We start from the raw sequence: 24,360 nt of genomic DNA, 5'->3' as shown, positions 1-24,360 counted from the left end.
GTCATAAAATAACTGTATATTTTACAACATAATATATTTTTTTGACGGGGTTGTGCCCATGGCATGCAGAAATTCCTGGGCCAGGGATTGAACCCACACCAACCACAGCAGTGACCTAAGCCACTGCAGTGACAACGCTGGAATCCTTAACCCACTGCACCACAAGGGAACTCCTATTTTACAACATAATATTTCAAATTGGAATCCATCCTAGAAGAGCCAGAACAGTGAAGTGCCTTGGTGTTGGAAGAAAGAAATTATTATTCCAAAGATCTCTCAGATCTTTGATCAGTGAAGTCAGCTTCATTCTGGGAGTCTTAGAAGGCACATATTACTAGAATGATGATTTTCCTTAAAGATTTGGGGAAAGCACATTTTATATTAAAACACAAAAATGTATACAGATTTTGAATATTATAAATTCTTAAGCTGTATCTTGAGATTTCAAATAACTTCCTCCATACAGGTATTTCAGATCAAGGGTCTTCAAAGTGGTATGTATGTATACACTCCCCAGAAAGGTGAGATGCCTAAGATGAAAAAAAAAATTAGAATTTCTGTTTCTATTAACATATTAACTAATTTAAAAGGGAAATTAAATATACTAAGTGGTCAATATACAGGCTGACATGAGTCTTGACACTTGGCTGTATATCTGATGGTCACACAACACATAGGGTTCATAAGACATCCTGATGAGAGAGTAAAAGCTCCATAGAGTGAATGGGTTGATAGTGATGCCCTCAGTCACTTCATTTGCTTTCATCATACTGACACTTAGATACATTTACAGATCATATCTTAAATAAGAGAACCTCTATAATTCTATGAAATGAAATGAGGAGTCATGAAAATCTTTAAATTTCCCCTTATCCTTGTTTCTGTATCCCCACAGGCAACCACTTCTACTGTGCTTATTGTGTGACCTTTTGTTTGTACATGTTCTTGCAAAATGGTTTTTTTTAATCCAGATTTTGTTTATTCAATCAGCTGATGGACATTTACACTGTTTCTACTTTTTTTTCCTTATTTTTTGCAAAATGTTTTTGAGTGTGTCTTTTTAATTCTTTTTAAAAAATTGGAAGAGAGTTGATTTATCATATTGTGTTAGTTCCAGGTGCACAGCAAAGTGATCTGGATATACATATACATTTTTTCAGATTCTATAATACCACAGGTTATTACAGATATTGAATACAATTTCCTGTGCTATATATAATAAATTTATTGTTTATTGAGTGGTTTTTTTTTTTTTTTTTTTTTTTTTTGCTTTTTAGGTCCACACCCATGGCATATGGAGGTTCCCAGGCTAGGGGTCAAATTGGAGTGGTAGCTGCTGGCCTATACCACAGCCACAGCAACACCAGATCCAAGCCGAGTCTGACCTACACCACAGCTCATGGCAATGCCAGATCCTTAACCCACTGAGTGCGGCCAGGGATCCAACCCGCAACCTCCATGGGTCCTAGTCGGATTCATTTCGGCTGTGCCACAACAGGAACTCCGAGTGCGTGTATTTTTGATGTGTGCATATCGCATTGTTATATTTCATTCTGTTCTTTTTCAATTCTGTAACATAACCATTCATTTTGTATGTGTACATCTGATTTGCTGCTTCTAATCATTATATTATATGCGCGACATGTATGCAAAACATTTTCTCTACTATCCCTGCACTGGACACTTGGGATTAGCTCCAATGCGTTTCTACCACAAATAATGCTGCAGTGAGCATCCCAGTAAATGTTCTCTTATGGATCTGAGACTTTCTTTGGCATATAAATGCAAAAGCAGACCTGCTGGGTCATATACATGTAAAGTTCTTATTCTGAGTGCCATGCTACTGTCCAAAATGGCTGCATGTCCCCCAGCGGCGTGTGAGGGTTTTTATAGCCCTGCATTTCATCAGCATTTGGTTTTTATCTAGTTTTCTAATATGTGCCGGCTTAACATATACAAAATGATATCTGAATGCTACTATGTTTGAGCAACTCTTCACATGCTTATTGCTTTGAGGGTTTCCTTTTCTATAAATTGCATGTTTATATTCTTTGCCCATTTTTCTGCTGGGATAGCTTTGGATTGTTTATTTGCAAGAGTTCCCTCTATAATCTAGTTTAGTTGTTACTGGTCACTTGGCAATTTAAACAATGCAAATATTTACTCCCATTTGTCACTTGTGTAATAGTTTTGCCCATGGGGTCCTCTGTTAAATAGAACTCTCTAATTTGTGCTTTAAGGTTTCAGAAGTTCTTTCCCCAATCCTAGGTCATAAATATATATACATTTTTAAAGAAAATTATTTCCTATTGAATCTTCCACATTTAGGTGCTTAATCCATCTGGAATCTACCTCTGTATACGATGTAGAATAGATAATGGTTTTATTTCTCCATATATAATGAAATGCTTTCTTTTTCTAAAAATCATCTACTAAGCAATCTAACTTTTACCTTTTAATTGTGGTATCACCTTGATAACATATTAAGTTCCTATATATCCTTGAGTCTACACCTAAGCTATTTTATTTTACATTACTTTTTTTGTCTTTTTAGGGTCGTGCCTGCGGCACATGGAAGCTCCCAGGCTAGGGGTCAAATTGGAGCTGCAGCTCATGGCAACACCAGATCCTTAACCCACTAGGCAAAGCCAGTGATGGAACCCATGACTCACCAATACTAGTCAGTTTGTTTACCACTGAGCCAGGACAGGAACTCCTCTACCTTAGTTCTCTAATACGTTGGAGTGATCTACTTGTTTCTTCTTATACTATACCACATTATGTATAACTATGGCTTTTTATAGTATGTATTAGTATCTAGTAGGGTAAGTTCCCTTTATTCTCTTTACTTATTTATTTCAGGTCCGAGTACAGCATATAGAGGTTCCCAGGCTAGGGGTCAAATCAGAGCTGCAGCTGCCAGCCTATGCCACAGCCACAGCAACTTGGGATCCGAGCTGCATCTGCTACCTACACCACAGCTCACGGCAACACTGGATCCTTAACCCAGTGAATGAGGCCAGGGATCAAACCCGCATCCTCACAGATGCTAGTCAGATTTGCTTCCGCTCAGCCACGACAGGTACTCCTTATACTCCTTTTTTTTTTTTTTGTCTTTTGTTGTTGTTGTTGTTGCTATTTCTTGGGCCGCTCCTGCGGCATATGGAGGTTCCCAGGCTAGGGGTCCAATCGGAGCTGTAGCCACCGGCCTACGCCAGAGCCACAGCAACGCGGGATCCGAGCCGCGTCTGCAACCTACACCACAGCTCATGGCAACGCCGGATCGTTAACCCACTGAGCAAGGCCAGGGACCGAACCCGCAACCTCATGGTTCCTAGTCAGATTCGTTAACCGCTGCGCCACGACGGGAACTCCTTTATACTCCTTTTTTAAAGGTTGATTTAGCTATTCATGAATTCTTATTTATTCTTCTACATGGTAAGTTTTAGAATACCTAAAAATACTCAGTTAAAATTTTGACAGAGATTATGTAGAATTTATTAAAAAACTTCAGTAGTAATAACATCCTTGTAAGAGTAACTTATCATGTCCATGATTATTTCTTGTATCTTTTCCTGAAGTTTTAATGTTTTCTTAATATGAGTCCTATATATTCTTGATTAGACTAATATCTAGGTACTGTGTAGGTTTTTTTTTTTTTTTTTTTTTCTTTGTCTTTTTGCCTTTTTCTAGGGCCACTCCCGCAGCATATGGGGGTTCCCAGGCTAGGGGTCTAATCGGAGCTGTAGCTGCTGGCCGACACCACAGCCACAGCAACTCGGGATCCAAGCCGCGTCTGCACCCTACTCCACAGCTCACAGCAATGGCGGATCCTTAACCCACTGAGCAAGGCCAGGGACCGAACCCACAACCTCATGGTTCCTAGTCAGATTTGTTAACCACTGAGCCACGATGGGAACTCGCTGTGTAGGTTTTTTTTTTTTTTTAATGATACATATATTTTTTAAAAGTCTCATTTTCTAGTTGGTTAAGAATGATGAAAATAGATTTATAATACCCTTGGTAAACTAAGGGCAGTTCTAGTGGTTTGCTGATTCTGTTTCTTCCCCCCCAAAGTAAATGAGTATACAGTCTGCACATAATGACCACTTTGTCTTTTTTCTTACAATAGTTATACCTTTTATTTCTTTTTTTCCCCCTTATACTGCTGATAAGGACCTCTAATAATATGTTAAATAGCAACAGTAATAGCAGGCATCCTTGACTTGCTTTAGATATTAAAGTAAACATATCTAAAGGTTCTCCATTAAGTACTACATTCACTGTAAGTTTATTAAGCAAGTGCTCTTCTAAAAAGAACCAAGCATTTACCTTGCCTTTCCTGTATAAACTGTGCCTCAAGGTAATGAAAGGATTGATGAGGCACTGTGTTTCTTTTATAGAAGACTAGCTAATAAGAGATGATAAGTTATAATAGCACCATTCTGCTAACCTCTAATGAAATAATGATTCAGACAGCAAGCATCAGTGACTGCTAAAACATCAGGTAAAAAGGCTAATGAAGGAGGTTCCCTATGGCATAGTGGGTTAAGAATCTGGTTTCGTCACTGCTATGGCTTGAGTCATTGCTGTGAGGTGGGCCTGAAACCTGGCCTGGGAACTTCCACATGCTGTGGGCGCAGCCAAAAAAAAAAAAAAAAAAGTTAATGGAGACCTTTACAATAGTTGCATCTGCCAGGTACCTAAATCTACCAATCAAACTTAACAAAACAAAAGCAATCATCTGCCTCCTGATATTAAGAATTAAGTTAGGAGTTCCCGTCGTGGCGCAGTGGTTAACGAATCCAACTAGGAACCATGGGGTTGCGGGTTCGGTCCCTGGCCTTGCTCAGTGGGTTAACGATCCGGCGTTGCCGTGAGCTGTGGTGTAGGTTGCAGACGCGGCTCGGATCCCGAGTTGCTGTGGCTCTGGCATAGGCCGGTGGCTATAGCTCCGATTGGACCCCTAGCCTGGGAACCTCCATATGCCGCGGGAGCGGCCCAAGATACAGCAAAAAGACAAAAAAAAAAAAAAAAAAAAAAAGAAGAATTAAGTTAAAAGTCAATAATTATGAATAATTATGATAATAATTATGAAATTATTATCTACCCCCTCCATAACAGATTTTAATCAAGCCCAACTACCCACTTAGAGGAAATACAGGGAAAAAAGAAACATGTTAGGCAACACTATGAGGACACAATCAGCCAAATCCAGAATGTGGAAAATTCCATAGGACAAATGGCCTGGTTTCTTAGTAACATAAAATGGAAAAAAGAAAGAGGTAAAGGAATTATTACAGAGTAAAAGAAAGAATGAGTAACAACAGCCAAAAACAATGTGTGAACTCTGAATCCACGTTTGTGAATCAACTGGGACAATTTCAACTCTGCTAGGTATTAGATAACATTAAGAAATCAGTGTCAATTATTTTAGGATATTAATGGTTGTAGTACATATTGATTTTAAAAAGTATGCTGTCTGGAATTTGCTGCAAAATAATCCGGCAGGGCAGGAAAGAATATGTGTGTGTGTGTGTGTGCATAGATTACAAAAAGTTGTCACATGTTAGCAATTGCTAAAGCTGAGCAATGAGTACCTGTCAGGTCTATTGCATCATTCACTCTATCTTTACTATGTTTGAAAATGTCCGTAATAAAAAACTTAAAAAAAAATCCAATACACAAATCCTCAAAAAGTTCCCTTATATATTGTTTGCTAAGAATTAAATCAGCAACAATTATTGAGATTTATAAAATGCTTTTCTAGAAAAACATATTTTTTTTCTCTCAACTATTTAAAATGGTGAATTACATTAATAAATGTTTTAAAGATGATCTTTGGATTCCTGAACTAATTTCCATTTGATCATGATGCATTATTCTCTTAGCATATTCTTGGATTCAGATAGCTAATATTTTATTTAGGACTCTTTCATCTATGTTAACAAGGGAAATGGCTTTATAATACCGCCTCTTAAATTTATCAGAGTTTGAAATCAACCTTATAGTAGCTTCATAGTTACAGTTTTCACTGTTTCCTCACTTTCTGTAGTTACTGTTTTAAGGAATTGTTCCACTAAAATCTGGTAGAACTCACTTATACACAGTCATCCAGGTATGGGATTTTTGGGAGGAAAGATCTTTGACTACCATTCCAATGTTTTCATACTGCATTCAAGCTGCCTATCATTTTTCTACAAATTTATTTCAACCATCTTTTTAATTTTTGTAAAGCAATTACTTGTTCACAATTTTCATATTTCAGAGGCTGTCAAACTTTCTTGGTTCATGGCATCTTTGTTGTCTCAACAGTTTTTTTCCAGGGCACCACCAGACCAAATGGTTAGACCATTCTGTTTATCAAATAGTTAGACTAAAAAAACTTAGTACCTGTTGGGCACTGTAAAAATTTCTCAAATCTTAGAATCAGATTAGATACTACCACCCTCATTTCTTTTCTTTTCTTTTTTTTTTTTTTTTTGTCTTTTTTTTTGCTATTTCTTTGGGCTGCTTCTGCGGCATATGGAGGTTCCCAGGCTAGGGGTCGAATCGGAGCTGTAGCCGCCGGCCTACGCCAGAGCCACAGCAACTCAGGATCCAAGCCGCGTCTGCAACCTACACCACAGCTCATGGCAACGCCGGATCGTTAACCCACTGAGCAAGGCCAGGGACCGAACCCGCAACCTCATGGTTCCTAGTCGGATTCGTTAACCACTGCGCCACGACGGGAACTCCACCACCCTCATTTCTTATTCCAAAACATATTTGCTTTTTAATCACAGCAACAGAGAGGAATGACACCACCAAAAGAAATACCATGAGTGTACTTGTCAATCTTATTCTGAATTTCATATATTTACATTTCTCTTTTTCCTTTTCACTCTTGTCAGGAAATTGCCTTAATAATTCCAAAGAGTAAATATCTTAACTTTTAACTTTTTTTTTTTTCTTTTTCCTTTTTTGCTGCATCATGGCATGTGAAAGTTCCCAGGACAGGGATCAAATCCAACTCACAGCTGTGACCTACACCACTGCTGTGGCAAGGCCAGATCCTTAACCCACTGCTCCACAACAGGAATTCCTTGTTTCATTTAAAAAAACGTTTTTATTTCTTTTCTTCTTTTTCATTTGAGTGTGCTCAATTGTTCTATTTTTACTAACTTTTTTTTTTCCCTTTTTGCAGTTGCACCTGAAGTTTCCAGACTAGGTGTCAAATTGGAGCTGTAGCTGCCAGCATTCACTACAGCCACCGAAACAATGGATTCAAGCCTCATCTGCAAGCTACACTGCAGCTTGCAGCAATGCCCAGATCCTTAACCCACAGAGCAAGGCCAGGGATCGAATCCACATTCTCATGGGACTAGTTGGGTTCTTAACCAGATGAGCCACAATGGGGACTCCATATTTCTACTAACCTCTTGAACTCAATGTTTACCTTGTTTTTCTTTTTTACCTCTGAAATAATTTTCAGGAAAGTTGCAAAAACAGTAGAGCCCTTTACACCCTTACCAAGCTATCCTTAATATTAAACATAATATGAGAAAAATTAACATTGACACAATATTATTAATTAGAGACCTTATTCAAATATCATCAGCTTTCCCACTACGGTCCTTTCTTTCTCTTCCATGATCCAACACAGGCTCCCACATTACATTAGATATCATTTCTCCTTAGTCTCCTCCAAATTTGTGACTGTTTCTCAGTCTTTTCTTGACTTTTGAAGAGTACTTTTTTTTTTTTTTTGTCTTTTCTAGGGCTGCACCCCCGGCATATGGAGGTTCCTGGCTAGGGGTCGAATCAGAGCTGTAGCCGCCAGCCTATGCCACAGCCACAGCAATGCGGTATCTGAGCCGTGTCTGTGACCAACACCACAGCTCACAGAAAAGCTAGATCCTCAAACCACTGAGCGAGGCCAGAGACTGAAGCCACAACGTCATGGTTCCTAGTCAGATTCGTTAACCACTGAGCCACGACGGGAACTCCCGGTCAGTTATTTTGTAGATATCCCACAATTTGGGTTTGTTTGATGTTTTCACGCTCAGATTGAGTTACGCATTTTTTGACAATACCGGGGAAGTGATGCTGTGTTCTCAGTGCATCATAACAGCGGGCACGTGATCATGTGCTGTCTTATTACTAGAGATGTTATCTTTGCTCACTTTGTTAAGATGATGTCTACCAGCCAGATTTCTTCACTGTAGTTATTGTTCATTTTGTAATTAAATGTATTTGGGGAGATATTTTCTGACTATGCAAATATCCTCCTATTTCTCCTCAAACTTTTGCCCACTAGTGTTAGCATCCAGACCTTGCCTACAAGCATTACTCTGCTATTTGCCTTAAGGTGATTTTCTTCTTCTCTCATTTCCTGTTTTATTCAATAGAACTCTTCAATATAGGAAAACTACTGAAAACATCCCTGCTCTTCTGTTTATTCAAATGATATGATCTTATGGGTATTTATTTTATTCTATGGGTTATAATTTAAGACTATCATTACTTATTTTATTGCTTACATTGTTTCAGCTTCAGCCATTGGGAACTCTTTTGGGTTGGCCTCTATGTCCTTTCAACATGCCCCCTTCCTTTCTGAGCACTTTCTTACCTTCTGGCAAGATAAGATGTTTGGTATTTTCCCTGTCCCTGCCCTGGAATCAACTGCTTCTCCATGGAACTCTGATACCTTTTTTTTGGACAATGGTATTTAGAAACCAGTATTTGGGTACTAGGTGGGTATACTCACTGCTATGGGAGTTTCATTGTTTCTGGGCCCTTTCAGCAGAGACAGCCTGGAAATGTATGTTTATAGAGCTTATTTTTAACCTTTCCTTTTGGGGGGGCAAATATTTTAAAATTATACATTTTTCTAAATACTAATTTCAACATGTAATCTTTTTATTATTGTTCTGTTGCTAAATTTCCTTAGTAATTTCAATTATTTTCTTTTACTTAACGTTAGCAATGTTAGTTTCCAAATTTTATTTAACTTACCCTTGTGTTATTTGTTTCTAATGTTTTTCTTTCCTTTTTTTGGCCACACCCATGCCATGCAGAAGTCCTGGGCCAGGGACTGAATCTGCACTGCAGTTGTACTAACGCTCGATCCTTAACCTACTGTGCCACATGGGAACTTCATCTATTTCTAATTTTATTGCCATAAATATAGTGGGAGAACAATTTGTATGGCTCTTTGAGCTTTGAGAATTAACTAAGGTTTCCTTGAAGACTAAATACACAGGTCACTTTTAAAAAAACTGATATATAATTCAAGTATTATAAAATTCACCTTCTTAAAGTATACAACTTAGTGGTTCTTACTATACCCACAAGGTTGTACAATTATAACCCACCAGAATATCTGGAGAAATATTTATTCAAAACCTCTGCTCATTTTTTTACTGGGCTGTCTTTTTGTGTTCCTTACATTTTCTACCATAAAAACTCTATTTGTCAAATATGAAAACTGCCACTCTAGCTTTCTTTTGTACCATAGTTTTTGCCTGGTATATTTTTCTCCACTATATCTATTTTTAGTGACTTTCTGTCTTTGCTTTGCCTCTCATAGACAACATTTTTTTTTTTTTTTTTAGGTCTGCACCCGCAGCATATATAAGTTCCCAGGCTAGGGGTAGAACTGGAGCTGTAGCTACCAGCCTTCACCACAGCCAGTGCAATGCTGGATCTGAGCCTCATCTGCGACCTACACCACAACAACATCAGATCTTAACCTGCTGGAGGCCAGGAATTGAACCTGCATCCTCATGGATACTAGTCGGGTTCATCACCACTGAGCCACAAAAGAACTCCAACATTTTTGGATTGTAAAAATCTGAGAACCATTGTCTTTTTATTTGTATGTAATTATAAAAAGGAGTAAACCTAGTGTCTTATCCTCCAGAAGCCCATCATTTAACAGAAGAGAGCATGCATATAGTTATAGTACCAGTTGTTAAATGTCATTACATTAAAGGTATGTTGGGTTGGTCAAAGTACCCCTCTCTTGATTATGGATCCCTTTTTAAAAATGTTTAGATGACCTGACCATTGCTGTGAGTGGGGTGTTAAAGTCTCCCACTATTATTGTGTTATTGTCGATTTGTCCTTTTAAGGTTGTTAGCAGTTGCCTTATATACTGTGGTGAAACTATGTTGGGTGCGTAGATATTAAAAACTGTTATATCTTCTTCTTGGATTGATCCTTTGATCATTATGTAGTGTCCTTGTCTCTTATAACATTTTCTCTTTTAAGATCCATTTTGTCTGATATGAGTATTGCTACTCCAGCTTTCTTTTGATTCCCATTTGCATGGAATATTTTCTTCCATCCTCTCACTTTCAATTTGTATGTGTCCCTAGAAGTGAAGTGGGTCTCTTGAAGTCAGCATACATATGGGTCTTGTTTTTGTATCCATTCAGCCAGTCTATGTCTTTTGGTTGGGGCGTTTAGTCCATTAACATTTAAGGCAATTATTGCTATGTATGTTCTTAATGCCATTTTATTGATTGCTTTGGGTTTGTTTTTGTTGCTCTTTTTTCTTCCCTTCTTCTCTTGTTCTCTCCTCTTGTGGTTTGATGACTATCTTTAGTGTTGTATTTGGGTTGATTTTTCTTATTTGTCTGTGTTTCAACTGCAGATTTTTGGTTTGCAGTTACTCTGAAGTTTTGATATAAGAGTCTATATATACACAAGATTGTTTTAAGTTGTTGGTCTCTTAACTGCAAGTGCATCTCCAGTGTCCTGCATTTGTACCCTCCTCTTCTCGCGATTTGATTTTTAAAAGTTTGTTTGGAACACAAAAGACTCAGAATAGCCAAAGACATCCTGAAAAAGAAAAACCGAGCTGAAAGAATCAGGTTCCCTGACTTCGGACCATACTAAAAAGCTATAGTCATCAAAATCATACGGTACCGGCATAAAGACAGAAATATACATTAGTGGAACAGGACAGAAAGCCCAGAATTAAACCCATGCACCTACAGTCAACATATCTATGACAAAGGAGGCAAGAATATGTGACGGAGAAAAGACAGCCTGTTCAATAAGTGGTGCTGGGAAAACTGGACAACTGCATGTAAAAGAATGAAATTAGAACACTCCCTAACACCATACACAAAAATAAACTCAAAATGGATTAAAGATATAAGACCAAATACTCTAAAACTCTTAGAGGAAAACAGACCAAACACTCTCCAACATAAAGAACAGCAACATCTTCTCAGATCCACCTCTTAATGACAATAAAAACAAAAAAAAAATGGGATTTGATTAAACTTAAAAGTTTCTGCACAGCAAAGGAAACCCTAAACAAAATGGAAAGACAACCCACGGAATGGGAAAAAAATCTTTGCAAATGAATTGACTGACAAGGGATTCATCTCCAAAATTTGTAAACACCTCCTACCGCTCCATAACAACAACAACAACAACAAAAAACCCCATCGAAAAATGGGCAGATCTAGACAGATGATTCTTCAAAGACGACATACACACGGCCAAAAAACACACGAAAAGATGCTCAACATCACTTATCATTAGAGAAATGCAAATCAAAACCACGATGAGGTACCACCTTACAGCAGCCAGAATGGCCATCATCAAAAAGTCTACAAACAATAAGTGCTGGAGAGGGTATGGAGAAAAAGGAACCCTATTACACTTTTGGTGAGAATGTAAACTGGTGCAACCACTGTGGAAAACAGTATGGTGATTCCTCAGAAAACTAAAAATGGATCCAGCATTCCCACTCCTGGGCAACTATCCAGAGAAAACCATGACTCGAAAAGATACATATACTCCAATGTTCATTGCAGCACTCTTTGCAATAGCCAAGGCATGGAAACAACCTAAATGTCCATCGACAGAGGAGTGGATCAAGAAGATGTGGTACATATACACAGTGGAATATTACTCAGCCATTAAAAGGAAAGAAAGACCGGCATTTTCAGCAACATGAATGGACCTAGAAATTATCATGCTAAGTGAAGTCAGTCATACAGTGAGACACCAACATCAAATGCTTTCACTGACATGTGGAATCTGAACAAAGGACACAATGAACTTCTTTGCAGAACAAACACTGACTCACAGACTTTGAAAAAACTTACAGTTTCCGAAAGAGACAGGCTGGGGGGTGGGGGGATACGCTGGGGGTGCGGGATGGAAATGCTCTAAAATTGGGTTGTGATGATCACTGTACAACTATAAATGTAATAAATTCATTGAGTAATAAAAACATAAAATAGAAAAAATGTTTAGAGCATCTGCCATCTATACATAAATAAACTCCTGTTACACATATATTTAATTAATAAGTTTATATTAATGTTATTCATATGAACTGCTGTACTACTATTTAGAGTCTCTCAATTATACTATGTAACTGGGACCCCCGGAGTGGAAAAAACAAGGCAGAAAATATATTTGAAGTAATAACCTAAAATTCCCAAATCTGATTAAAGACATCAACTTACAGATCCAAGAAACTCAAGGAACCTCAAGAAAATAAATACAAAGAACACATAGCTAAACATATCATAGTCAAACTGCTAAAATTCAAAGGTAAAGTAAAAGTCTTGGAGACAGCTAGGGAAAATCAGCACAATTCACATAAGCTGACTTATCATAAGAAACCACAGAGGTCAGGAGATATGGAAGACCTTTAAAACGTTGAAAAGGGGGAAAAAATTATCAGCCAGAATTCTATATTCAGGATGATAACTTTAACAACAACAAAAAAAAATGAGTGCAGACGTGAAGTTTCCAGTTCAGCATGTAATACATTTGGAGGTTACCACTTTGTCTTAACAAGGAAAAAGTTAACAAGCTGAAATATCAGCAACTCTTCTCACATCTGCAAGGTAAGTAAAGTCACAGGGCAAACTGCTAACCCCCAAACTGGGAAATCCAACAGGTGAATACTGAAAATCATAACTTATGAGAGTAGAAACCCACTAGCACAAACCTCCAGAGGAACCAGTGCTGAGAGTAGGAAAACTTGAACTGTAATCAACCAATTGTTGGAGGTTCATTGCGGATAAGTTTGAGAAATTAAAAATTCCAGGGGACCCAGTGATTGGGGGCTCCCACACTTTAGAGTTTTATTTCCTGGAGCTCTACTAGGTTCTCATAGTGAATATCAGAGAAAAATCCTCTTGCACTTCCACTAGAGGAAGTGTAAAAGGAACCATTTTGAAATACGCCAGGGCCTCTGTTCTTAACAAGTCTGCCCACAGAAGAAACTATTTAATCAGAGCCTACCTGCTGGGGTGTTAGCAGTCAAACTGACCTGGAAAAGGGAAATATCCAATTCCAGCCTATTCTAGCTATGCTGGCACACTAGAGGGGAAAATAGTGGGGCACTGAGACATATGAGGTTCACAGCCCAGAAGCACAGGCTCACTAAAAGACTGACTTCTAATCACTGACTATGGAATCTTTCTCCTCCCTGAGCCATTATCACCACATCATTAAAGGCCTATTTACAAGCATCTCTTTTATCCAGTATATCATATGCCTAGTGATCAAGAAAAAATTCTAAGACATACTAAAAGGCAAAAAATACATTTTGAGGAGACAGTGCAAGAATCACAATCAGATTCAGATAATGGAATTATCAGACCTGGAATTTAAAGCAACTATGATTAAATGCTAAGAGCTCTAATGGATACAGTATACGCCCTGCAAGAACAGATGGGCAATATAAACAGAGATGGAAATCCTAAGAAAGAACCAAAAAGAAAAGCCAGAGATCATGAACATTGACATAGAAATGAAGAATGCCTTCATGAAGCCCCCCACCACACACAAAAAAAGGCAGAAAGACTGGAAAGAAACAAATAAGACTGTCTCCATTCAGAGAGAACATGGTTATGTAAAAACTCTAAAGAACAAAAACCAGAAGAAAACAATTAGAACTACTAAGCAAATTTAGCAAAGCTACAGGACACAAGATCAATATCAGAAACCAACTCCATTTCTTTGTACTTGCAGAAGAAGACTGAAACTAAAATTAAGGAAAAAAAAAAAAAACACCATCATAAAATACTTGGAAAAAATATAATAAAAGGTGTGCACAACTTCTAAATAAAAACCCTTAAGACATTTTAAAAAGAGATTAAAGAGGACCTTAGTAAATGGAGAAGTAAAGATATTCATGGATTTGAAAACTCAGTATTGTGAAAACATCAATTCTCCCCAAATCTGAAGATTCAATGCAATCCTAATCTCAGTAGTCTTTCTTAAAAATAAAAACTGAAAAAAATTGATAAGCTAATTCTAAAATCTATAAAATGCAAAGGACTTGAAATAGACAAAAGAAATTTTAAAGGAAAAGAAATGGAATCAAGTAAAGGTTTACTACAAAGTTACAGAAATCAAGTTAATGTGGTTACTGGCATAAGAACAGCCATAACAGAGTTCCTGTCGCGGCTCAGCAGAAATGAATCTGACTAGTATCCATGAGGACACAGGTTCGACCCCTGGCCTTGCCCAGTGGGTTAAGGATCCGACATGCCGTGAGCTGTGGTGTAGGTCAAAGATGTGGCTTGGACCTGGCGTGGTTGTGGCTATGGTGTAGGCTGCCGGCTACAACTCTGATTAGACCCCTAGCCTGGGAACCTCCATATGCTGAGGGTGTGGCTCTAAAAAGTAAAAAAAAAAAAACCAACAACAACAACCAAAAAGGAATAGCCATATCAATGAAGGAATTGATTAATGTGTTCTGAAACCCACACTAATGCAGTCAAATGCTTTTTGATGAGGTACCAAAGCAATTCAATGGGCAAAGGAAAAAATGGTGCCAGAACAAATGGATCCCCACATGTGATAAATAAATGAAGCTCAACTCCTACACCTCAAGCAGTAAAAAATCAGTTCTGAGATCACAGACCCAGACATAAAATCTAAAATTTCAAAGTTTATAGAAGAAAACACGGAGAATTTCTTTGCCACCTGGGAGAAGGCACTTTTTTTTTCTTTTTACAGCCACTCATGGGCATATTAAAGTTCCCAGGCTAGGGGTTGAATCGGAGCTGCAGCTGCCAGCCTACGCCACAGCAACACCAGATTCGAGCCGAGTCTGCAACCTACACCACAGCTCATGACAATGCCATATCCTTAACCCACTGAGCAAGGCCAGGGATCAAACCTGCATCCTCATGGATACTAGTTGGGTTCATTACCACTCAGCCACAATAGGAACTCCATGACATTTAACACAGGAAACAATCACAAAATTTAAAAATTGGTAATTTTTTTAGACTCCATCAAAATTTAAAACCTCTGCCATCAAAAGATGCCATATAGGCAAGACAGAGACTGGGAGGAAATACTCACAAAACATGTCTGACAAAGGACTTGTATCCAGAATATATAAAGAACTCCAAAACTCAATAATAAAAAGACGAAAAAGCCAATAAGAGGCAGGCAAAAGACTTGACAAAACCTTTAGAAGTTAGAGGAATGGGCAATGAGCACATATAAAATTGCACCAACATCATTAGTCATCAGAGAAAATTAAAACCATAATGAGATACCATTATATAGAATAGCTAAAATTTAAAAGACTGACAACATTAAATGTTGGTGAGAATATGGGGCAAGTGGAATATTACTGGTAGGACAAAAAAACATTTTGAATAAAGTTTTGGCAGTATCTTATTGAGTTCAAAAATACCTGCCCTTTGACACAGCAATTCCACTCCCGGGGATTTATCAATGAAAAATTGAACATATGTTCACAAAAAAGACTTGTTTATAAATGGCCATAGCCAGCAACTAATTCATCAGCTAAGCATGTTCACCCTATTACATGACTGTCTAGGAATATTAATGGCATCTTAATATTCCTGAAATGCATCATAAAAAGATGAAGATTTTTGGAGTTCCCATCATGGCAGTGGAAACGAATCCAACTAGGAACCACGAGGTTGTGGGTTCGATCCATGGCCTCACTCAGTGGGTTAAGGATCCGGCACTGCCATGAGCTGTGGTGTAGGTCGCAGACGCAGCTCAGATCTGGTGTGGCTGTGGCTGGCAGCTGTAGCTCCGATTCCACCCCTAGCTTGGGAACTTCCATATGCTGCAGGTGTGGCCCTAAAAAAAAAAAGCTGAAGATTTTTAATAGTGCAGGATTTATTATTTGGTGTTTTAAACACATAGAAAGAGTTAAGCACAGTATAATAATGTCTAATACTTTAATACATTGCATTTAGAATAATGTTGGCATAAGCTCATATGATTTGTGAAATGAACTACCATTTTCCTTTCAATATTTAAAATTGCCACTAAAAAAAGAATGAATTGATTAGAAAAAGTCATAGCTTTATTTATGAGTCTTAATTTGAAACAACAAATGTTCCATAAATACGACAATGGATTACGGGCAATACAGTACATTCATACAATGAAAAATTATTCAGCAATAAAAATGGAAGCAATTTCTAATAATCATAGCATCGTGGATGACTCTGATATGCATTATCCTGAGTAAAAGAAGCCAGCACAAATGAGTATGAATTCACATTGATGAAGTTCTAGAATAGACAAAACTAATCTAAGGTGAAAATATCAGAACAGTGGTTACCCAGGGACTAGAGCTATTAAGAAAGAAATTTCTAGTCAGATGGAAATGTTCTCTATCTTGGTAGGATGTGAGTTACAGGATGTTAACTATTTTCAAAAGTGTACATTTATGATTTGTGCCTTTTGGGATACGTAAATTTTCCTCTGAAAAAAGCATGAAGAATTCAAATAGGGTATCAACAGAAAAATTTTGGTGATATAAATCCGAGTTTCCTTACCTGAAAGGATTACTCCATAGTGATTTACTCATAGCTCTACTATTTCCTAACATCTGGATAAAGGCATACATGTAAAGTTGATATTACACCCCAAGTACCCTTATGTTCAATCTTACACCAAACTGGTGCATAATATATAAAAATGATGACAAATCTCCAAACCAAGAATACAAGATTCATTTTAGACAATGAATCCAAACTATCCAGGCGATATTAACTATCCACTCCCTGTTATTTTATCCTGGAGAGCAAGACAATCAAGGGAAATCCCAATATTTTGCAGGCCACACTGACAATACGTACTGTTGAAATTCTATTTCTAGGTATCTACCTTGAAAAGTACTGAACCGTGTATAAAAAGAGGCATGTATAAACAGAGTGTAGCATGGTTTGCTACAGGCAAAAAAAAATCCTAGAAGTTTCCCATTTCTAATTTCATTATTATGGCAATCAAATAAATCATGGCCTGTCCTTATTATGGAAATCAGCTGTTATAAGAATGACAGATTTATATATACGGATTGGAAAAGATCTCTGAGATAAACTGTTTCATGAAAAAGAAAGCCACATTTACAATACATACAATATAACTTCATTTGTGTATCATATCCATAATTAGAGGTAATCAATATTTTTTAAACTAACACAATACTGATTTCAATTTCTAGACTATTCATGTTAAAATGAAATAGTCTTAAAATAGAACTCTCCTAAGAAGAGATCTAGAGTTTAAGTTTTTTAAAAAGCATGAAACTGAATAAACAACCCTTCTTACTGGAAATAAGTGGTTCTTCCATATTAGAGTTTTATATTTCCAGACGGAAAGGGAATGAAACTATCTCAAATTCTTTTAAGATATTTATTACTCACACTCATTAACTTATTTTAAGACTGAGTATTTAAACAATCTTACATATAAAAATTCCTTATAGTTCCCAAAAGCATATAAAGTGCTTTTATATACATTACTTTACTTTTTCCTAACAACTCTGTGAGGGAGCAAAAATAACTCCCAGATCCCTAAAAATCAATGAAAATTCATCCACTTCCAAGTCTGCCTCTCCTCCAGACCCAGGAGAATTAACACTTCCCTGCCCTGTTTTGCATTTGCAGTCAGACAGAGGCTTTCTATCTAGTTCTCACTAAAGGGATGTGGGCATGGCTGTCATTTCTGAAAGAGAGCAATTTATTTGCTGTGCAAGATCCTCTAGCTCTACTCTTCCCTTGCTGTGGTGAACCCTAAAAGTATTACGCTAAGTTTCTGGAGATGTAACACAGTGTGAACCCTCTACTCATCAACCCCACTATCTGTACTGGTCACACAGTCTGAGTGATAAATGTATTCTGGGTATTCAAGGTCTCTGAGATTGTAGGGGTTGTTTGTTATTTTTAGCATATAACCTCATTTATCATAACTTGACAGAATCAGAGTTTTAAAAAAATTAAACAAGCAAAACCGTTAAATAAAGTATATAAGAAAGCATCATAAAGTTCAATCTGAAAACATATGCTAAAGAATATTCCTACCTGATGGTAACATAACTCCCAATCCCAACTTCTAGTTATGTATAACATTCATGGATTAAGTTCTCTCACTTAAAAATTTTTTTGTTGGCCGTGCCTGCAGCATGTGCAAGTTCCCAAGCCAGGGATCGAATTTGCTGCCAAAACAGCAACTCAGGCCACTGCAGTGACAACACCAGATCCTTAACCTGTTGCATCACAAGAGAACCTTTTGGAGTAAGTTTTTAAATGTTAAAAAGGATGTTCTTCATTTAACTACATGGCAAAAATGATGGAACTGAATCTAACTTGGTGTTAAATTCAAATTCAAATTTAAACCTCACACCAAAGTATGATTTCAAATTCTACTAATCTTTTACCTCTCTTAATGGTTATAAAATGTCAAATACACAGTCATGATCAAAATTAGCACTAAGACTACTGCCCCAAGAATAACCATCTATTTAGAAAGGAATAACAAGTGCTAAATTTGACTATACTTTTCCTAATAGAGAACTAAGTATAGACAAATACAGAAATTTTTAGCCTACTGCTTGAAAACAGAGATAGCTTTTTCTGACATCACAGGGGCTTCAGTGAGGTAATTTGTGACCTAAACAATTTTAGAAACTAAGAACAAATAACAGAAAAACTAACCTAATTCTCTTCATAGATTCCTTTTTTAAGTAATACCCATAAAAGACTCCTGAATTTCATTTTTTCTGGTTAAAGAAAACCTTTATCCAAAGACATTAATCACTTTTATCCTTAAGGGTCTAGTTTAGAAACTCCCCCAGAATGCCAATAACCATATTTCATCTTTCCAAATAACAGACTCCATGTCATTTTACCAGGGTACTGGGTTTCATGGGAACATGTACTTTTAACATAAGATATTCATCCTCAGGAACCCAGCACAGCCATTTACCAAGAGTTTATGATGTACCAAGTATTGTGGAAAGTACTACACAAAAGACCTCATTTACTTTCTCAACAACTGTGTAATAAAGAATTTGGCTGAACTTTGCCTGGGGTTCCTGGGAGGTAACCTCTAAATGCTTGAAATTTCCTATGTGATAGGAGTGTCTTTGTTATGCACGCTCACTCCACCCCCCACATATCTTAAAGTTTATACTAAAGAGATACTTGGAGCAGAGGTTGGCCTTATCGAAAAGACCAATCATGTGATTGGAGGAGTGGAGTTTTCAGCCACATATTAGCCCCATCTCTGGGAAGGGAAGTTGGATATTGAGTCATGTGACCAATGATTCAATTAGTCATGTCCACATCAATGAAACCTCAATAAAACCTCTGGACACCTAAGTTCGGGTAAGCTTTCCTGGCTAGCAATACTTGTGTATATTATCACGCCTTAATGTGCTAGGAGGACAGCATGTCCCTGAGGACAACAGAAGCTTTGAATTTGGAAATCTTGCCCTTTGGCTGGTTCTAATTTGTAAACTTTTGCTATGATAAAATTTTAATCATAAGTACAGCATTTTCCTGAGTTCTGTGAGTTGTTCTAGGGAATTATCCAACCTAAGGTAGTCTATGGAGATGCCTGAATTTGTAGTCAGCTGATTAGAAATGAAGATGGCTCTGGAGATCCCCAAGTGTGCAGTGGTATTTTAGAGTCTTATGAAGTCTGAGCCCTTAACCTGGAGTTGGTCAAATTCAAGAAACAACAAAGTTTAGAAATACTGTCTAAGAGTCTGGCCCAAGAATCCTAGGGGGGCCCTTATATATTAATCCTTGTCCCCCACTCCAGGCTACTTGTTTGTCCAAGTGTAGGTCATCAGATACTGCTTTCTTTTCTCAATAGTTCAGGAACTGGCCAATCTGTCTCTTCTTTCTGGATGCCATAGCCTATCCTCTTTTTCTCGGTTTCTTCTCTCCATCAGGCTGGCTAAAAGACAGAACCATCAGAACCATAGCGGTTTTATTGTTTGTCCCTCACCCTGCCTTTCTTTCTTCAACTAGCATATTATTTCCTTTTTATTTTGTTAAGTTTTTGATACTGGCCCTAAAAGGAAATAAATAAATGCAAGTATCGTTTGGCCCAGAAATTCTACTTCTAGGAAAGTATCCTGGGTGTATACTTCTACATGTGCACAAAGACATATACAAAGTATAATAATGTAGTATTAACAATCTCAGAAACAACCTAAATGTCTACTAATAGAAGGCTAGTAGGTAAAGAACAGAACATCCATACAAGAGAATAATATGAGCCATTAAAAACATAAGACACAGTTGACTCTCTCTATATATAATGTTATATAACAATCCTAAGGACAAATCTGAACTGAAATAAGCAAGGTGAAAGCAGTTTTTATGTGGTATGCTAGCATTTAATGAAAAACGTATAAATGCTTACATAGGCATGGAATATCCAGACAAACACACGAGAAACTAGTAACAGCAGTCACTTCTGGAAAAGGGAACAGGGAAATTAGAGGATGAATGGAGCACTTTTCATGGTGTACACCTTTGTACCTCTGGAGAAAAAGAACCAAATGAACGCCATGTTTTGCCTATTATTGGTTTTTCAGGTCAATTTTTTAAAAGCAGTGGCTAAAGCTATTCTTGGTGTTCTCTGTCCTTAATAAAAGTATCCTTGCGACCCTTTAGATGGATGTCACAAAAGTAAAAATTCTCTACTCACACCATCAGGCAATCCCCCTACCCAAGGTTATCTTCTTTTTCATTGATTCTATACATCCTCTAAATATGCAATTAGAACACTCAGAATAGGTATGAATGGATTAAGCTATACCTTCACGCCCTACTAAAATGAAATTATATCTCAGAGAAAACTCCAGACTGACACTCAAGTTCAAACTCGACCATGTATATCCAGGAACTCTACTTAAGATCATCCTTTTCTCAGTTTCACCCCCAAATCCTTTGGGCACACTTCATTTTCAAACACAGGCAAAGAGCACCACTTTCACTGAAGGAATAAATATATTCCTCCCCCTCTCATCCTGTCTTCATTCCTTCAAACACAAGAGCCTATTCCACAATCACTGTTGAAAATAAGATTCTTCCTACTTCCTCTTTTCTAGTAATGAAAGATCTCAGAACTCTGTCAATTTAATCAAGGCCTCCCTATAAAGAAATTAAAACCTGCACTCAACCTATTCTCCCCCAGGATGAACCCCCACACAGACAAATATGGGATTCCTAGGACTAACTGTAGTTAGTCCTGAAAACTGTATCCATGGTTAAAAGACAAAATGAGATGGGAGTTATGCTCATAAGAGAGATTAATGTATTGTATACCTGTAGCACCAGCTGTCCTATTAATTAACTGCCTTGGACAAGAAGTTTTAAAATCCAAAATGGGAAGGATTACCTATATATAATCATGGGTAACATCTTAGAAAGTACCTGGTTTATGATAAATATGATGCTGCCTCTGGAAACGAATGGAAATATGCTAAAAATAGGAATGTTCAAGTAATTTAACTAAAGTAGAGCAAAATAACATCTTTATAAAACTGTCCTCTCTACTTTGAACAATACAGCAAACATTTGTTCAACAAATATTTGCTGAGCACCTAGTATGTCTGAGGCAAACATCTGTAACTGGTAAAAAGTAGCTTACAGATTAGTTTAACTGGTAATAATGAAAGAGAAAAAGGATTCAGGACAAGTCCCAATTTTGAGTCACCAAAAGCTTTTTCCAGCCCCAAAATGATTTTTATTTAATATTCTGCATGTACTTTGTAGTACAGAGACAGTACTGCAATACAACTTGATTTTCTGCTTAGGAATTAGAGTGCTACTGTGTAGTAGTCCCCAGATGTCCAAGTTTCAGGGACCAGTGATCAAAGCAAAGGCTGCTAAATTTTTTTTTCCCTGAAAACATTAAAAAACTAGAGTTCCCTGGTGGCTCAGTGTATTAAGGATCCAGTGTTGTCCCTGCTGTGGCTTGGGTTTGATCCCTGGCCCAGAAACTTCTGCATACTGTGGGCATGGCCAAAAAAAAAAAAACCACCAAAAAACCTAGGAGTTTCTGGTGGCTCAGCAGGTGAAGGATGTGATGTTGTTACTGCTGTGGTTCTGGTTACAGCTGTGGTGCAGATCTGATCCCTGGTCCAGGAACTTCTGCATGCCATAGGTGCCACCATTAAAAAACAAACAAAAATCAACCAAAAAACTAAACCTAGTTCATTGCCTTTGTAACACAAACTAATATTTTAATAACAAAGATCATTTCTCAGAATTTAAGAAATAAATTTAGTTGCAAGATAAAATTAGCACTTTTTCCAAATTTCTTTCTTCATTTTACTGAGTATAAGTGAAAAATTCATTAGAGACCAATAATTAAGAATCAAAAAAATAAAATAAAATGAAAAGAACATGGACTTTATAGAGTCAGAGTCCTGATTTCAATTTTTATGACTGCAGGCAAGTCACTTAACCAGGCTATGCATCAGTTTCCTTAGGGATATTATCTCAGAAGTTTACGGGACTAAACATGATTATATATAAAACCCTTAACATTAAATCTGGTGCCTAGAAGGCACTCAACAAAGTGACATGCTTTATTAAAAAATGTTTTAGGGAGTTCCCGTCGTGGCGCAGTGGCAACAAATCCGTCTAGGAACCATGAGGTTGTGGGTTTGATCCCTGGCCTCACTCAGTGGGCTAAGGATCCAGCACTGCTGTGAGCTGTGATATAGGATGCAGATGCCACTTGGATCTGGCATAGCTGTGACGTAGGCCAGCAGCTGCAGCTCTGACTGGACCCCTAGCCTGGGAACCTCCATACGCCACGGGTGTGGCCCTAAAAAAAATAAAAAATTAATTAAAAAAAAGTTTTGGGACTTCTACTTCTTGTTATGGCACTATAATTGGTACTGAACTAGTCCTCCACTGTACACAACCATAAATCTAGATGACTACATGAGGCAACTATTTCCAGGCAATCAATAGGCAGCACTAGGCTGCAATCACTAAGAGAAGGGAAATTCATGAGCTGAGTCCCATGATGTCCCTGCCTCTCACTAAGGAAGTAAATTCCCACCTGTGTCACAGCAAGCTAGAACCTAAGCAGAACAGGAAGATTTTGCGCCACTGAGACTAGATCAGAATCCAGGGCAGATAAAATAGTTAGAAACCATGCGTCAGGGTACCAGAGAGGGAAAATGTGTACAGGATAGGAGGGGTCAGAAAGGGATAGAAATCTATGTACCAGAGAGTGAATTCTTGGCTGCACACACATGGGGCAACACTCTTCAAGTTCACTGAAGAGCTGCTGCTATGGAGTTGAGAGTGGGACTCAGATACTTGAAGCCCAACAAGCAGTGCTAGAACACTTTGGATTTCTGGTCAAGGTAGACACCATGATGAGATACCAACAAGGCCATGACTTGGATTAAGGACTATGCATCTTAAAGACTTCAGATCTGCCCTAATAAGGTGTTGGGGGAAGGCCACTATTGTCCAACATGGGGTATGGAGCTCAGTTGGGATAAGGAGGGCAACTACACAGAGCTGGATGACAGTGACAACAGCAGCAAAAGAATGGTTGCATACAGAGGAATAATCAATTAAGTACTTCCAGGATGAGACTCATGTTCATCAGAGAAGGGAGTTAAAACATGCAAAAGGAGAACCTGTGAACTGCAACTAGAGAGATCACTGTAAACACATGATCTACAAATACACAGATTCACCAACAGGGCCTAGGAGTAGTGACGTATCAATAGCAACAAGGACATTTAGCATCTCACTTCTGAACACTAACCTTCACAAAAAGAACCAGGCTCTTGGAGAAATGGTTAATTGCAAGGCTGGGGCAGGGGAAAAAAGCCCAAGATGTGCCCGAAATAGCTTGCCAATGTCAGAAAGAAAAAAGAAGTGCACAAAGAACAATGGGAACATGAAAAAGAATAAAGGACAGCTTGAAGGGCCTCCCACTGGTCAAATCTCAAACAATTTTGACCACAGTAATAATGGGACTCCATGAATATATACTGACATAAATAAATTAATAAAATGAACATTTGATAAGGAACAGGATGGTTAGTAGTCTTAAAGT

The 24,360-nt window shown here is 37.7% G+C and overlaps 1 protein-coding gene across 23 annotated transcripts in view; it reads right to left on the bottom strand.

Annotated features, from left to right (window-relative positions):
* Positions 1-24,360, bottom strand: part of UBR2 (ubiquitin protein ligase E3 component n-recognin 2) — a 130,069-nt gene that overhangs the window by 93,952 nt on the left and 11,757 nt on the right. The gene's annotated exons all lie outside the window — the stretch shown is intronic.

This window comes from Sus scrofa, chromosome 7 (genome assembly GCF_054392235.1).
Source record: "Sus scrofa isolate SSC_HxYL_T2T_F1_AM1 chromosome 7, Sscrofa_HxYL_maternal_Yorkshire_Landrace_v2.0, whole genome shotgun sequence".
Taxonomy (NCBI): Eukaryota; Metazoa; Chordata; class Mammalia; order Artiodactyla; family Suidae; genus Sus; species Sus scrofa.
Note: the sequence above shows the minus strand (reverse complement) of the source record. Positions and strands in the feature narration are given on the sequence as shown.